The sequence below is a fragment of the Salvelinus fontinalis genome, chromosome 5, assembly GCF_029448725.1.
Source record: "Salvelinus fontinalis isolate EN_2023a chromosome 5, ASM2944872v1, whole genome shotgun sequence".
In the NCBI taxonomy this organism is placed as follows: Eukaryota; Metazoa; Chordata; class Actinopteri; order Salmoniformes; family Salmonidae; genus Salvelinus; species Salvelinus fontinalis.
The window spans coordinates 18,286,248-18,304,347 of record NC_074669.1 but is presented as its reverse complement, the minus strand read 5'-3'; the positions used below and the strand labels follow the sequence as shown (position 1 = coordinate 18,304,347).

Below are 18,100 nucleotides of genomic sequence, written 5' to 3'. Positions count from 1 at the left end.
TGCTGAACATTTTTATCTCAACTACTTCTACTAAGTCAAATTTCAAATGATGAAATGGTGATATGATTGTGACCTGAAGACATCTTAATTTTGCATGATGCCTTGTGTTTTTATAAAGAAAATCAATTACTGTAATTGGATCAATAAAACAATATAGCTTTTCTCCGAACATGTCGAAATCACAGAGAACTCAAATCAAATAGAAAGTGGATGGTATCCTGTATTAAAACCCATACGAAAGGTTGAACTTTATACATGTAAACCTGATATGAAGAATGTAATAACAATGAACACACTGTAAATTCTAACGATATCACAAGTTATTTAACTTCTTTATGCACACAAATGTCGCTCCAACAAATTGGGTTAACTCTTGGGTTCACCCAAATACGTTCTATGGTTCACCCATCACTGTTAAACAGCAAATGATACTGTATCTTTGTTTAAAAAATCTTATATCCCTCTACTTTAATCTTACTGCAGGGGGCACTGCCTCCAAACAAATATGCAGCACTCATCTCATCCCACTTGCTTCAATAACTTCTGATTAAAGACATATGTTCCCTAGGAAAGCCCTGCTATCAGACCAGACAGGATCCATGGGAAAAAACTGACATTGTAAAATAGTACAGTCAAAATCTTTACTTTTTGAAGATAACTCATATTTTTTTCAAAAGGTAATTTTTCTGTACATTGGAATGCTGTCAAAAATGTAAAAGGCAAAGAAGAACTCAGATTTATGGATATATCTGACATGCCATTTGTGGATGGTCGCAGCAAATATCGGAAGTAGGAGGTTTCCTATGCAACAATTGTGGGAAAATAAACTGCTCAGGGACATCAGTAGAATTGTCACTGTTGGGCACTCGCATCAAATAGCACTGGTTCTGATGACCTTGTTGACCTGGAGAAGGCCATGAGCAAGGAAAGCTTCACTACGCACTCACTGTCCCTGTACCCACACACTTTCTCTCCATCATCACACCTTCTCAATGATCTAGCATCTGCCATGGCTGCACAGGGCAAGGGGTTCATTTGATAATTGACTTAATCCTAGGACTAATTCCAGAGACATTTTTCCATCTCTCCTCTGCCACTGGGATCAAACTGACCTCAAATTGTGGGAAGGGTCTGGCCTCCATCAGAAAGACATTTTCCCTCCATCACATGCTTATAAAGTCTTGACCTTAATTGGGCTAAAAAGCAGCCAAGCTCTGGGAGAGACTGCTACTGTGCTGCTACACAGCCATGTGTGAAGTGGGGTCTGGGAAGAGAGTGGCCTTGAGAGGGTGACAGAGAGAGACAGCAAATTACAGTCTACTGATTCAGCCCAAGAGAACATAATAAAACAAGCCTGTCAAATCAAATCAAACTTTATTTGCCACATGTGCCGAATACAACAAGTGTAAACTTTACTGTGAAATGCTTACTTACAAGCCCTTAACCAACAGTGCAGCTCAAGAAGAAGAAAATATTTAAAAAGTAGGCTAAAATAAAAAGTAAAAATAAAAAGTAACACAACAAGAATAACAATAACAAGGCTATATACGGGGGGCACCGGCATTGAGTCAGTGTGCAGGGGTACAGGCTAGTTGAGATAATCTGTACATGTAGGTAGGGGCGAAGTGACTATGCATAGGTAACAAACAAACAGCGAGTAGCAGCAGTGTACAAGAGGGGGGGGGGGTCTATGTAAATAGTCCGGTGGTGATTTTTATGAATTGTTCAGCAGTATAATGGCTTGGGGGTAGAAGCTGTTGAGGAGCCTTTTGGTCCTAGACTTGGCGCTCCGGTTCCACTTGTCGTGCGGTAGTAGAGAAAACAGTCTATAACTTGGGTGACTGGAGTCTCTGACAATTTTATGGGCTTTCCTCTGACACGGCTTATTATATAGGTCCTGGAATACAGGAAGCTTGGCCCCAGTGATATACTGGGCCGTTCGCACTACCCTCTGTAGCGCCTTACGGTCAGATGCCGAGCAGTTGCCATACCATGGGGTGATGCAACCCGTCAGGATGCTCTCGATGGTGCAGCTGTAGAACCTTTTGAGGATCTGGGGACCCATGCCAAATCTTTTCAGTCTCCTGAGGGGAAAAGGTTTTGTCATGCGCTCTTCACGACTGTCTTGGTATGTTTGGACCATGATAGTTCGTTGGTGATGTGGACACCAAGGAATTTGAAACTCTCGACCCGCTCCACTACAGCCCCGTCGATGTTAATGGGGGCCTGATCGGACCAGCTTTTCTTGTAGTCCACGATCATCTCCTTTGTCTTGCTCACATTGAGGGAGAGGTTGTTGTCCTGGCACCACACTGCCAGTTCTCTGACATCCTCACTATAGGCTGTCTCATCGTTGCCTACCACTGTTGTATCGTCAGCAAACTTAATGATGGTGTTGGAGTCATGTTTGGCCACGCAGTCGTGGGTGAACAGGGAATACAGGAGGGGACTAAGTACACACCCCTGAGGGGTCCCAGTGTCAAAGATCAGCATGGCAGATGGTGTTGTTGCCTACTCTTACCACCTGGGGGCGGCCCATCAGGAAGTCCAGGATCCAGTTGCAGAGGGAAGTGTTTAGTCCTAGAGTCCTTAGGTTACTGATGACCTTTGTGGGCACTATGGTGTTGAACGCTGAGCTGTAGTCGATGAACAGCATTCTCACATAGGTGTTCCTTTTGTCTAAGTGAGAAAGGCCGGACTGGAGTGCGGTTGAGATTGCGTCATCTGTGGATCTGTTGGGGCGGTATGCGAATTGGAGTGGATCTACGGAGTCCGGAAGGATGCTGTTGATGTGAGCCATGACTAGCCTTTCAAAGCACTTCATGGCTACCGATGTGAGTGCCACCGGGCGGTAATAATTTAGGCAGGTTACCTTCGCTTCCTTGGGCACAGGGACTATGGTTGCCTGTAGGTATTATAGACTCTGTCAGGGAGATGTTGAAAATGTCAGTAAAGACACTTGACAGTTGGTCCGCGCATGCTTTGAGTACACGTCCTGGTAATCCGTCTGGCCCAGCGGCTTTGTGAATGTTGACCTGTTTAAAGGTTTTGCTCACGTCGTCTATCGAGAGTGTTATCACACAGTCATCCAGAACAGCTGGTGCTCTTGTGCATGCTTTGGTGTTGCTTGCCTCGAAGCGAGCATAAAACGCATTTAGCTCATCTGGTAGGCTCGCGTCACTGGGCAGCTCGCGTCTGGGTTTCCCTTTGTAGTCCGTAATAGTTTTCAAGACCTGCCACATCCGACGAGCGTCAGAGCCAGTGTAGTAGGATTCAATCTTAATCCTGTATTGACGCTTTGCTTGTTTGATGGTTTGTCTGAGGGCATAGGGGGATTTCTTGTAAGCGTCTGGATTAGTCTCCCTCTCCTTGAAAGCAGCAGCTCTAGCCTTTAGCTCGATAAGGATGTTGCCTGTAATACATGGCTTCTGGTTGGGATATGTACGCACAGTTACTGTGGGGACGACGTCATCGATGCACTTATTGATGAAGCTGATGACTGAGGTGGTGTATTCTTCAATGCCATTGGATAAATCCCTGAACATATTCCTGTCTGTGCTAGCAAAACAGTACTGTAGTGTCGCATCTGCGTCATCTGACTGCTTCCGTATTGAGCGAGTCACTGGTACTTCCTGTTTTAGTTTTTGCTTGTAAGTAGGAATCCGGAGGATAGAATTGTTGTCATATTTGCCAAATGGAGGGCGGGGGAGAGCTATGTATGCATCTCTGTGTGTGGAGTAAAGGTGGTCTGTTTTTTTTGCCCCTGGCTGCACATTTGACATGCTGGTAAAGATTTGGTATAACTGATTTAAGTTTGCCTGCATTAAAGTCCCCGGCCACTAGGAGCGTCGCTTCTGGGGGAGAATTTTCTTCTTTTCTTATGGCCTTATAGAGTTGATTGAGAGCGGTCTTAGTGCCAGCTTCGCTTTGTGGTGGTAAATAGACAGATAATAATAATACAGATGAGAACTCTCTTGGTAGATAATGTGGTCAACAGCTTTTCATAAGGTACTCCACCTCAGGCAAGCAATACCTCGAGACTTCTTTAATATTAGACATCGCGCACCGGCTGTAATTGACAAAAAGACACACACCCCCACCCCTCGTCTTAGCAGAAGTAGCGTCTCTGTTCTGCTAGTGCATGGAAAATCCCGCCAGCTCTATATTGTCCGTTTCTTCGTTCAGCCACGTCTCGGTGAAACATAAGATGTTACAGTTTTTAATGTCCCGTTGGTAGGATAATCTTAATAGTAAGTCATACATTTATTTTCTAACGATTGCACGTTAGCAAGGAGAATGGAAGGCACTGTCAGTGATCTGTTAGTGCCTGCAACACTCTGAATGTGTCTACAGACTTCTAGGGCTGGATTTCAATGGAAACCACCATAGCAATGCTTGCATAGAGTGGTCCCTCCTTTAAAAGTTGTGAGCTTACACCGTGGGACTTAGAGGTACCCAGCGTCACGGCGTCATTGCTCCAGACCACCACAAGGGGAAGTTAGAGCACTCATTATGCATTTGGGTCCCAAGGTTTTTATATGACCAATCATATCGAGTGGTTCCAATGACAAATTTGACGTGAGCCACCCGTCCCTGGTGACTTTCTTCAGCAAAGATGGCTGACAAAACATTACGGTGGAAGCAAATATAAGTAATTATAACATAACGAACCAAGCAAAACATTTACAATTCAGAGGAATATGTTAGTTAACGTAGAGACAAACGGTTGTGCATATTTTTTAGTCATGAAGTTAATTTACAAAAATTGCTATTTAGCAAGTTAGCTGACTAGCTAACATTAGCCAGCTAGCCAGCTGGTGTTATGACATGAGTATGACATTGTAATTTGTGTTGTTTAATGTTTTAGGGACTCCTGAGTAAACCAGTAAACCAGGCTGTCGCCTTGGGAAACAGTGAATGTAAAGAATCTAGAAGCTAAAGCATTTACTGCAAATTAAATGTACATTTGTGTAAGCTTGCCTTTCCATGCAACGCAGCTGAAGTAACATATCTAGCTAATTAGTTACTGTAGTGTATTTGTGTACAAAGTACTACCCATGAACACATCCGATGCCCTTTCTCCACTTTTCCAAACACATGATTGGGACAACTGACAAGATACTCTTACTGTACCTGTGTGATTGCAGAATAACAATCCAATTCTTTGCAAGAACAATGTAGAAAACAAAAACATAACTGAGAAAAAATGTATCCTTTAGTTTGGCAAATGTACATTTCAAGGTGATTCTATTATCTTTTCAGCACTCCAAATGTCAAAGCTGATTTAGGGTATTTTGTATTTTCTCATTTCAGCAAGAAAGGAAATCCTAAAGTGGTTGAAGAGAGAGATCGCTTAACCCTGGCTAGATGTAGCTTTCCAAAGTCATCTAAAAAAGGTCTGAACAATAAATGTTAGCAAAAAGGAAGTTCACATCCCTACAGACGATATGAAAGCCTGTCCACAATTTTGAGACACATCCACATCCACATCCATTTTGATAGAGCAGATATTCATCCCTTTCCCTAAAACAGATGGCTGTGTTCATTGTGCTGTTTTCTGTCACCAGCGTCTAAGATTTATGACAATTAGCGCTATTATCTATGGACTGGAGCAATACATTGAATGTTACTGCTGTTTATCGGATATCAGGCGTTTGGACAAATGTTCCCCTTGCTGTCTTCACTCAGTATGGCAGCTCTTAATGGATTGGAATTTAACCTCTCAGAGGGGGAAAACACGATGGGGGGTTAAAATAAAAAGTAAAGTGGTCAATTATTCATGAGTGATGCCTTCCCATTTTCAGCTGTCAGTTTGTACACATTAACTTGATCTATTCTGCTCCTCTCTAAATAACAGGCTTCTGTCTGATGTTTGTCAGTCACAGTATGCAAAGACCACAGAGAGCTGAGCAGTGACCTCTGTTCTCTCACAATTAAACTGTGCTTAAGATAACTAGTGACACCCAGCAGAATGAGGGGAAAACAGTGCATTACATTCACAAAAATATGTTTGTTGTGTCTGGGATCATAACGGCACAGCCAGCAAAAGTGCTACTATAGAATAAAGATAGTTTGAATAGAGAGTGTTTGCATGTGGAAGATAAGTGTCAGTCAGCACCACTGAGTTGTTTATGGACTCGTTTGATCACCTGTACTGATATGCTCTGCCAGACCAGAGTGGGGGAGAGAATAAGCACCCTCACATATCCTGCTTACACATGATTCAACTGCCATGCGACATACACAGGTGCATGCCAAACGCACACACATTCTCCCAGCTTTAAGGTCCCTAATTGCAGGTAGACATTTTGCACCACACTTCAGATGTTTTTTGACCACGAAAAGGAGACAAAGAAGAAGAAAACCTTGTAAGACTATGAAGGGATCTTTTGTGTTCAACTAAATGGTCAGAGCAACATTGAACAAACGCAGCTAGAGCTAACCGTAAAAAGCAGCTAAGGTCTTGCAAACAGAGTATTTAAAAAAAATATCAATACTGTTGATGATTGCCCTCTTCACAATGAGACTGGATTAGTTTTTCACATAGCAATAAAATTGCAAAATTCCAGTTAGTAGTTAGTTTAGACTGTATGGGAATAGCTTACATGGGTAACCCAGTGCAGTTGCACGAAATCAACAACAGCCAACATTTTCTAGGAATTACTACAGTACTTTAAGGCAGGTCTTCTAAGGCTCTAGTCAACAGCATAGTGTGTTTCCATTAGCAGCTGTTTTACTGTGGTGGAAATCCTGTCAAGTAGAGTAGTCATAGGCCTCTATCAGCTGTGGCTGAAGCCTGCTGGAAAACCTAGATTAAGGTCTTAATTCTCAAGTGTCTCCTGGACATCTGGTAATATCGTTTTTAAATCCTTCATTTACATTGGAAGATTAAGACAAGCCAGACTCTTGAGAGGTCTTTAACCATATTAGTTGCAGCTTTCTGAGGCGCAAGATGAAGTTGCTGACTTTAAAATCAAGTTTTGGGTCTCCTTTGCTGGGGTTTGCCCATAAACCGTTTTAATTTCATGTATCAGAACTAGCAGGTGTTAAAGAATTCATTATTCCACCAAGCTTTTAAGACAAAGTGGTCTCAGGTTAATCATACATGGAAATTTAACCCATTAAAATATTAAATGCATACATGCACAGTGCACACAGAGTTGACTGGTCTCCATTGCATGTCACCATGCGCTATTAACACCACCGGGCTGAGCAGTCATATTCAAATGCAGTTCAGTCACTCAATGCATGTGATTTATTGCACTGGTTAGTGCAGCATGTGGGTGAATCTCTCTTTGAGTGCCCAGGGGTCAGATGGCTAACCACAGGTCTGGCTCAGCCTCAGAGTAGGCCTAATGACAGGGTCTGGGGGTACCAGGGTGGAAGAGGGGCCCTATTATCTGTGACTGACAGGCCCCAAGCTCAATGGGCTCTAATTGGTGGTCAGCGCCGCCCCTCCACTCCTCCTGCTCAGCAGCAGCTCCTCCTCCCACTTTACCACGCCATTAAGTTCTTCTTGTTGGAGGGCCTGAGGGGAGCTCATATACCCAGGATAATGGAGACAGATTTATTCCTCAACCTTATTTATGACGTATTCCAGTCTAATTACAAAGACTTGTGGAGGTAACTGCTTGTAAAGCATCAAACTGACCACATTCATTTTATATCATTTTTACAGTAAAGATTACATTACGTAAGTAAGTGAGCACTCAAAAAATACTATTTCTCCATGATATTTTCAAAAAATATAAATAGTGCTAGGTATGAAGAACTAATTTTACTCCCTTCACTGGAACACCGACTGATATAGAATAATACAAAATATATGCTAATACAAAAAGAAAACTGCATCTCTTGATATAGAAAAATGAAATTACCCACACAGTAAGCATACACATAATATACACACAGTATAGGAATATGTAAACTGAACAGAAAACTATTCTAGAAGACAGCTTGAAAATAGGCGTGCATCATGTTATAATACACACAAAATACATAGCCATTTAATCACTGCTATAATCTACACATGGCTGCTCACAGTCACACAAGCCTAAATAGGAAGTCTTGTAACAATCAATGCAATGATGCGTACTGGCTGCCTGACTGACTTCTTTCCCCAGAGGCTGTAAGATTCCCTCGACAGTATTGGGTGGCAGCAGAGAGTTTGATTAAATATTATTTTCAAATTGAATTTGGCCACGTTATTTGTTCTAGTGCAAATTCAGACATTTGAGAAATCAACTCAATTGAATAGTACCCGCTTGTATTTTGTCAACTGAGAATAGAGAAGTGGAAACTACACATTAGAAACTTTGCAGATAAGAGACAATAGTTTCTCAAAAAGTCACCAACTCTTTTAACATGAAACTACTTGAGAAATGCTGTGTGCATATGCATATGAATAACACAGTATTCCATGATTGAGAAGATACTTGATCCAATTATTCCTTTTGAAAAATCACTTGAGCGAAGTTAAATGGCATTGCCATACTGTAGGAAACAAAATGGAAAGTTCTGGACAGTATCTGACAATCACAATAATCTAACGCTGACATTATAATATTCATGTTAATGTTACATTATTTATATACAACGTAATTTGTGACATTTCTTGAAATCTTTAAAGTATGACATGTCATATCTTTGCAGAGTGATTTCCTGCCTTGCCCTTGAGACAGCAGGCTGGGATGCCCTAGGGGGCTTGCCTTGCCTTCACAGCCGCATTCAATTCACATTTCCATGAAGCCCATAGATTTTGTACAGAAACAAACTATATTCAGTTCTGAGTTTGAGGCATCAACTTAATAACATACATTACATTATGGACATGGCTCATTGTCTAATAGCTGTCCTGTGCAGTGAAAAGAGCCCAGCAGCTTTAAAAAGTAATCTGCCTGTCTGTCAATGTAAATAGCTACAACACTAAGCATCCCCATAAAGCTGCATACGAAGCAGGGAAAGACGACAACTCACCTCCGAGAGTTATTCCATTGCTTGACGACTGGAGGGAAAAATACCGGTGAACTCCGTCTTCAGTGAAAGATCCTCATCATACCAAGAATAAGAGAACCATGCTGAAATCCTGGCAGATTCCTCTGTGTTCTCCACTCCCATTTCTTCTGTGGCGGTTTGAGCATGACACAAGGGCCGCTTAGAGAGTGCAGGAAGTAGAAACATTAAAGCCGGAGCTAGTCACACTACCTGGAACTCGTCTTCATTTCACCCAGAAGATAGTAGACTGTGGATACCTGGCTTGGCACTCTATCCCAAACAAACACACACACAGGGTTTTCAGCCATGTAACCCTGAGTCGGGCCCTGCCTTTGAAATGCTTTCTACCCCACAACACAAGACAGTTTTTATTATCTTCACAGTCGCAGCAATGCCTAGCTTTAAAAGCTACTGATTTCTTTTTTCCTTTAGCCTCCCACACAAAGGAAGGGCATTTTGTAAATTACTTGCTCGTTTCAGACCAACAAAAGGTACTTTCATTGAAAACCCCCCCAATTTGATTTCCCTCAAATTTGATTACATGGATTGAAAAAGGGAAAGAAAAAGGAGGAAATAAAAAAACAGATGCGTCCTCATTCAGCGCCCTGAAAGGCTTTATCCATGTGCCTTTATAAACTGTGGCAATCCAAAGCGTTTCAGTTGGCTAAAAAAAGAACTTGACAAAATTATTGGTTTGCCATATCTTACACAACTGACATCAGCAACTCAAAGAAAAGCCTTTTCTCTCCCACTGTCTTTCAGTGAATCGCCTGCCGAGATCAAAATAATAGAAATGAAGTATTTCATTAGAAATGAGAGTTGGATATGAAATAGGCTGTCATATTAATAGCAACCTGCCTATGGCCTTCAGTATGTGCTATTCACCTAGACAATAGAAGAGAGGGGGGCATGAATTGAGCCTTTCATTCAAGCCTGATCAATTTTCAATCACCAACAAAGGAAAGGCTTAAACAAATAATTAAACTCAGGATTGGTCTGCAGAGCACCCCCACCCTTACACACAATACAAAACAGTTCAAACTAAACAAAAACAACTTTTCATAACACAAAAAAGATGCATTCTTCAATGAGAGAAAGAGTCACAGAGATGGGCTGTATAATTCTTTCTATGTCCACAATAGGCATTTCAGCCTACTTGTTTTTCATTTGTGGGTAATTACAGGGTTGTGTCTACCACACTCACAGAGGAGAAAGAGTGTAAGTGAACAAAATCATTAGAAATGTTGTTCATCCCCAGATGGCTGAAAGGTTTTGGACCTGAAACCTGTTGGATAGACACAATCTTTCACATAACACACTTTCTCAAATCAGGTAGGCTTCTATGCACCATAAGTTATGACAAGGAGGACTGGTGCTACAACCTTTCCTAGAGCAGCTGTGTTTTTAGTGCAGTCTGAGATAAATCAAATAAATCACAACTTTTTTTACCAAAACTTCCCTACTCTTGCTCAACAAAAAATGTTATCTGTTTCATCTAAAATGTTTAAGTCACTCCAACAAAACAATTCTGAGGTAAGTTGATCTAATATTTCTTCATTTAGAAAACGTTATACAGTACCAGTCAAAAGTTCGGACACACCTACTCATTCAAGGTTTTTCTTTATTTTTTTACTATTTTCTACATGATGATTTACAGGTTATTACCATCAGAAAGTAATGACTTTTTGTAGAACTTTTATATAACATGGGTATACTCCTGCTCAACACTGCTTATCAAAGGACAAATTATATTTTACTTTCCACTCCGAATACCTCTTCTCCGCCGGGGCAGCAGGTAGCCTGGCAGGTAGAAATACACCTAAAGGATTGGGCCAGTAACCAAAAGATTGCTGGATCGAATCCCCAAGCTGACAAATTACAAATCTGTCATTCTGCCTCTGAGCAAGGCAGTTAACCCACTGTTCCCTGGGCGCCAGTGACGTGGATGTCGATTAAGGCAGCCCCCCGCACTTCTCTGATTCAGAGGGGTTGGGTTGAATGCAGAAGACACATTTCAGTTGTACAACTAGCTAGGTATCCCCCCTTTCCCTATACGCCCTGCGGGCCTTGTGTTTGACACATGTACGCTAGCCTATTACCCATGTTATGACTGACTTGTGATCATTGCCCTTCCTGGTTTGATTGTATTGACATTCCCAGACTAAATTACTGTCATCTGTTTTTGTTCCAAATATTGAGTCAATGAAACAGTGCATCCTGAATGGAGGCAGCAAACAATGTACCAGGCCAGATGTTATCTACAACCTGATAGCAATATGTTTGGGGACTACCATCCATGTATTCTGGCAACAATGCCTTACTGCATGTCATGGAATTTTGAGTCAAATAGATCCTAATTTTAAAACCTCTTATAAAGTTTGTTTTGAAGCATGAACTGGGAATTTTACATTGTTTACTGATTATGTTTGTCTGTTTGCTTCATATCTGCAAAGTATATAGTTAAGACGCTGGTCAGTGCCACTGTGTGTGTCCCAGGAGTATATTTTTAAGAAAATCTGTTACTTTCTATTTGCTTCTTTTTCATATATTAAGTAGACACTAAAATAGCCTTAAACGTCTTTTTTCAGCTTTCAATTGTTTATTTTTTTGTTCATTTTCTAATGCAATTTAATATTTGGATTTCACTATTTTTCAAAGTTTTTGCCTTGTCTCACGCTCATATACTGTTATGTAATACACTTAGAATTTTGGTTAGAATTAGAAAATATTTAATGGCACTGTTTAGAAAAAAAAGTCAAATAAATGGAAACTATAGAAATATTTAATGGGCATAAGCCATTTGTTAAACTTTTTTTTTTACAAATTATTACCATCAGAAGTAGTGACTTTTTGCATAACTTTTATGTAACATGGGTATACTCCTGCTCAACACTGCTTATCAAAGGACAAATTATATTTGACTGTCTTTATAGCAATCAATTATATTGTAGATGTCCAATTACACCAACTTATTTTGAACTAATGCAATTTACCTTTCCCCTGTCATTACCACCACAATGTACACATACAGTGCTTTCAGAAAGTATTCATACCCCTTGATTTTTTCAGCATTTTGTTGTTACAGCCTGAATTTAAAATTGATAAAATGTTTTGTTCACTGGCCTACACACAATACCGATTAGGTCAAAGTTCAATTATGTTTTATGACATTTTTACAAATTAATAAAACATTTAAAGCTGAAATGTCTTCAGTCAAAAAGTATTCAACCTCTTTGTTATGGTAAGCATAAATAAGTTCAGGAGTACATATTTCCTTAACAAGCCACATAATAAGTTGCATGGACTCACTCTGTGTGCAATAATAGTGTTTAACATGATTTTTGAATGACTACCTAATCTCTATACCCCACACTTACAAGGTCTCATAGTCGAACAGTACATTGCATACACCGATTCATAAACCACAAAGACCAGGGAGGTTTTCCAGTGCCTAGCAAAAAAAGGTAAAAATAGAAAAAGCAAACATTGAATATCCCTTTGAGCATGGTGAAGTTATTAATTACACTTTGGATGGTGTATCAATACACCCACTCACTACAAAGTTACAGGAGTCCTTCCTAACTCAGTTGCTGGAGAGGAAGTATACCGCTCAGGGATTTCACCATGAAGCCAATGGTGACTTTAAAACAGTTAATGCACATTTGTGGCCTGCTGGAGGTCATTTTGCAGGGCTCTGGCAGTGCACCTCCTTGCACAAAGGCGGAGGTAGCGGTCCTGCTGCTGGGTTGTTGCCCTCCTACGGCCTCCTCCACGTCTCCTGATGTACTGGCCTGTCTCCTGGTAGTGCCTCCAGGCTCTGGACACTACACTGACAGACACAGCAAACCTTTTTGCCACAGCTCGCATTGATGTGCCATCCTGGATGAGCTGCACTACCTGAGCCACTTGTGTGGGTTGTAGACTCCGTCTCATGCTACCACTAGAGTGAAAGCACCGCCAGCATTCAAAAGTGACCAAAACATCAGCCAGGAAGCATAGAGACTGAGAAGTGGTCTGTGGTCACCACCTGCAGAACCACTCCTTTATTGGGGGTGTCTTACTAATTACCTATAATTTCCACCTGTTGTCTATTCCATTTGCACAACAGCATGTGAAATGTATTGTCAATCAGTGTTGCTTCTTAAGTGGACAGTTTGATTTCACAGAAGTGTGATTGACTTGGAGTTACATTGTGTTGTTTAAGTGTTCCCTTAATTTTTTTGAGCAGTGTATATTCCAAATTGCTGTGAATTGCTTTGCCACATTTTTTTGCAATATTACTTTGGACCTTGTCGCAAACAGGATGTCACACCCTTACCTTAGAGAGCCTTTTTATGTCTCTATTTGGTTGTGTTAGGGTGTGATTTGGGGTGGGCATTCTATGTTTTGTTTTCTATGATTTTGTGGTTCTATGTTTTGGCCGGGTATGGTTCTCAATCAGGGACAGCTGTCTATCGTTGTCTCTGATTGGGAACCATACTTAGGTAGCCCTTTTTCCCTGTTTTGGTTGTGGGTAGTTAACTTTGTTTGTGGCACTAATTGTAATAGCTGTCGCTTTCCTCATCCTCGGAAGAGGTGAGGAGAGAAGGATCTTCGGACCAAAATGCGGAGTCAGGGAAATAAGCCATTTTTATTACAAATACGACGTAGACTAAACAAAACAAAACACTTTCAAAACTTACAAAATAACAAAACGACGTTGACGCAACCTGAACATAAACTTACATAGACAAACGTAAACTCACGAACAGGAACGGACATCGAAACATACGAACAGCCAAACAGCTCCAAAAGTGAATACATCGAAACAACACGAAGACATCACAGGAGACAATCACCCACAAACAAACAGTGAGAATGCCCTACCTAAATATGACTCTTGATTAGAGGAAAATGCAAACCACCTGCCTCTAATCAAGAGCCATACCAGGCAAACCGAAACCAACATAGAAACAGATAACATAGACTGCCCACCCAAAACACATGCCCTGACCATAAACACATAAAAACTAACATAAATAGGTCAGGACTGTTACAGTACCCCCCCCCCAAGGTGCGAACGCCGGGCGCACCAGCACAAAGTCCAGGGGAGGGTCCGGGTGGGCAGTTGACCACGGTGGTGGTTCCGGTTCAGGACGCTGTCCCCGCACCACCATAGTCACTCCCCTCTTCTTTCTACCCCTTCCACTGACCACCCAAACACTACCTTCCCCTAAATAAACAGCTAGCACCGGAACAAGGGGCAGCACCGGGACAAGGGGTAGCACCGGGACAAGGGGCAGCACAAAAACAAGGGGCAGCACCAGGATAAGGACCATCACCGGAATAAGGGGCAGCACCGGGACAAGGGGCAGCACCGGGACAAGGGGCAGCACCGGGACAAGGGGCAGCACCGGGACAAGGGGCAGCACCGGGACAAGGGGCAGCACCGGGACAAGGGGCAGCACCGGGACAAGGGGCAGCACCGGGACAAGGGGCAGCACCGGGACAAGGGGCAGCACCGGGACAAGGGGCAGCACCGGGACAAGGGGCAGCACCGGGACAAGGGGCAGCACCTGGACAAGGGGCAGCACCGGGACAAGGGGCAACACCGGGACAAGGGGCAGATCCCGGCTGAAGGACTCTGGCAGGTCCTGTTTGGACGGCTCTGGCAGGTCCATGCAGGCTGACGGCTCTCGACGCTCATGGCAGACTGACGGCTCTCTACGCTCATGGCAGGCTGACGGCTCTCGACGCTCATGGCAGGCTGACGGCTCTCGACGCTCATGGCAGGCTGACGGCTCTCGACGCTCATGGCAGGCTGACGGCTCTCGACGCTCATGGCAGGCTGACGGCTCTCGACGCTCATGGCAGGCTGACGGCTCTCGACGCTCATGGCTCTCTGACGGCTCTGGCTGCTCATGGCTCTCTGACGGCTCTGGCTGCTCATGGCTCTCTGACGGCTCTGGCTGCTCATGGCTCTCTGACGGCTCTGGCTGCTCATGGCTCTCTGATGGCTCTGGCAGATCCTGTCTGGTTGGCGGCTCTGGCAGATCCTGTCTGGTTGGCGGCTCTGGCAGATCCTGTCTGGTTGGCGGCTCTGGCAGATCCTGTCTGGTTGGCGGCTCTGGCAGATCCTGTCTGGCGGGCGGCTCTAGCGGCTCCTGTCTGGCTGACGGCTCTAGCGGCTCCTGTCTGGCGGATGGCTCTGTAGGCTCATGGCAGACGGGCGGCTTTGCAGGCTCATGGCAGACGGGCGGCTTTGCAGGCTCATGGCAGACGGATGGCTCAGATGGCGCTGGGGAGACGGATGGCTCAGATGGCGCTGGGGAGACGGATGGCTCAGATGGCGCTGGGGAGACGGATGGCTCAGATGGCGCTGGGGAGACGGATGGCTCTGGCCGGATACGGCGCACTGTAGACCTGGTGCGTGGTGCCGGAACTGGAGGCACCGGGCTAATGATAAGCACCTTCCTACTAGTGCGTGGAGCAGAGACAGGGCACACTGAACTCTCAAAGCGTACTCTATACCTGGTGCGTGGTACCGGCACTGGTGGCACCTGGCTGAGGGCACGCACCTCAGGACTAGTACGGGGAGAAGTGACAGTGTGTACAGGACTTGGGAGACGCACAGGTGGCTTAGTGCGTGGGGCCGGAACTGGAGGCACCGAATTGGATACACGCACTATAGGGAGAGTGCGTGGAGGAGGAACAGGGCTCTGGAAATGCACTGGTAGCCTAGTGCGTAGTGTAGGCACTGTAGGTACTAGGCTGGGGCGGGGAGGTGGCGCCGGAAATACCGGACCGTGCAGGCGTACTGGCTCTCTTGAGCATTGAGCCTGCCCAACCTTACCTGGTTGAATGCTCCCGGTCGCCCACCCAGTACGGGGAGGTGGAATAACCCGCACCGGGCTGTGTAGGCGAACCGGGGAAACCATGCGTAAGGCAGGTGCCATGTATGCCGGCCCGAGGAGACGCACTGGAGACCAGACGCGTTGAGCCGGCCTCATGACACCTGGCTCAATACCCAATCTAGCCCTACCAGTGCGGGGAGGTGGAATAACCCGCACTGGGCTATGCACACGTACAGGAGACACCGTGCGCTCTACTGCGTAACACGGTGTCTGCCCGTACTCCCGCTCTCCACGGTTAGCCTGGGAAGTGGGCGCAGGTCTCCTACCTGCCCTTGGCCCACTACCCTTTAACCCCCCCCCAAGAAATTTTTGGGAGTTACTCACGGGCTTTTCGGGCTTCCGTGCAAGACGTGTCCCCTCATAATTCCGGTTTCGAGCTGGATTCTCCGGCTTCCATCCACGTCTCCTAGCTGCCTCCTTAAACCACCGCTCCTGGGCTGTGGCTGCCTCACTCTTCTCACGAGAGCAGCGATACTCTCCAGTTTGCGCCCAGGGTCCTCTACCAGACAGGATCTCCTCCCAAGTCCAAAAGTTCTTATTGCTCCGTCGAGCATTCCCATACCGCTTGGTCACTGTATTTTGGTGGGTGATTCTGTAATAGCTGTCGCTCTCCTCATCCTCAGATGAGGTGAGGAGAGAAGGATCTTCGGACCAAAATGCGGAGTCAGGGAAATAAGCCATTTTTATTACAAATACGACGTAGACTAAACAAAACAAAACACTTTCAAAACTTACAAAATAACAAAACGACGTTGACGCAACCTGAACATAAACTTACATAGACAAACGTAAACTCACGAACAGGAACGGACATCGAAACATACGAACAGCCAAACAGCTCCAAAAGTGAATACATCGAAACAACACGAAGACATCACAGGAGACAATCACCCACAAACAAACAGTGAGAATGCCCTACCTAAATATGACTCTTGATTAGAGGAAAATGCAAACCACCTGCCTCTAATCAAGAGCCATACCAGGCAAACCGAAACCAACATAGAAACAGATAACATAGACTGCCCACCCAAAACACATGCCCTGACCATAAACACATAAAAACTAACATAAATAGGTCAGGACTGTTACACTAATGCCCTGTAAGCTACACGGTTGTTTTTCGTTGATTGTTTTGTTGGCGACGTTTTGAAATAAAAAGGAAAATGTACGCTCACCGCGCTGCGCTTTGGTCTGCTTCTTACGACGGCCGTGACAGAACTTCCCACCACCAAAGGACCAAGCAGCGTGGTGAAAGGGACTCCTGGACATGGGAGGAGATCCTGGACGATAAGAGACCCTGGAGGCAGGCTGTGGAGTATCGCCGTCCAAGGGAGGAACTGGAGGCAGCTATGGCAGAGCGGCGGCGATATGAGGAGGCAAGTCAGCGAAGCAGGCACGAGAGGCAGCCCCAAAAAATGTTTTTGGGGGGGCACACGGGGAGATTGGCGGAGTCAGGTTATAAACCTGAGCCAACTCCCCGTGCTTACCGTGGGGAGCATGTGACTGGTCAGGCACCGTGTTATGGGGTGATGCGCACGGTGTCTCGAGTGAGCATTCACAGGCCGGTGTGCTCTGTGCCAGCGTCCCGCATTTGCCGGGTGGAATTGAGCATCCAGCCAGAACGGGTTGTGCCAGCTCTGCGCTCGAGACCTCCAGTGCGCCTCCACGGCCCAGTGTATCCGGTGCCAGCGCCAAGAACCAAGCCTCCAGTATGTCTCCCCAGCCTGGTGAGTCCTGTGCCTGCTGCCAGAACCAGGCCTCCTGTATGTCTCCCCAGCCTGGTGAGCCCTGTGGCAGCTCCACGTACCAGACTGACCATACGTCTCCTCACTCCAGTGATGATCCATGGCACGAAGCCTCCAGTGATGATCCACGGCTGGAGTTGCTTACCAAGAAGACAGTGAATGTTCCTGAGTGGCCATGGTACAGTTTTGACTTCAATCTATGGCAAGACCTGAAAATGGTTGTCTAGCAATGACAAATTTGATGAATTTTGGGCAAATGTTGCACAGCCCAGGTGTGGAAAGCTCTTAGAGACACCCAGAAAGTCTCCCAGCTGTGTTGAATATTGACTTGGGGATGTGAATACTTGTGTAAATGAGATATTTCTGTGATTTTATTTTATATAACTCACCAAACAATTCTAAAAACATGTTTTCGCTTTGTCATTATGGGGTATTTGGATTTGGATTTATTAGGGATCCCCATAAGCT

The 18,100-nt window shown here is 44.6% G+C and overlaps 1 long non-coding RNA gene across 1 annotated transcript in view; it reads right to left on the bottom strand.

Moving 5' to 3' along the window:
* The window catches only part of LOC129855254 (uncharacterized), a 126,489-nt gene extending 117,488 nt beyond the window's left edge, over positions 1–9,001 (bottom strand). The window contains exon 1 of the long non-coding RNA XR_008759457.1: positions 8,977–9,001. This is a non-coding gene — a long non-coding RNA (uncharacterized LOC129855254). The remainder of the gene's footprint in view (positions 1–8,976) is intronic.
* Between the last annotated feature and the right edge of the window lie 9,099 nt (positions 9,002–18,100).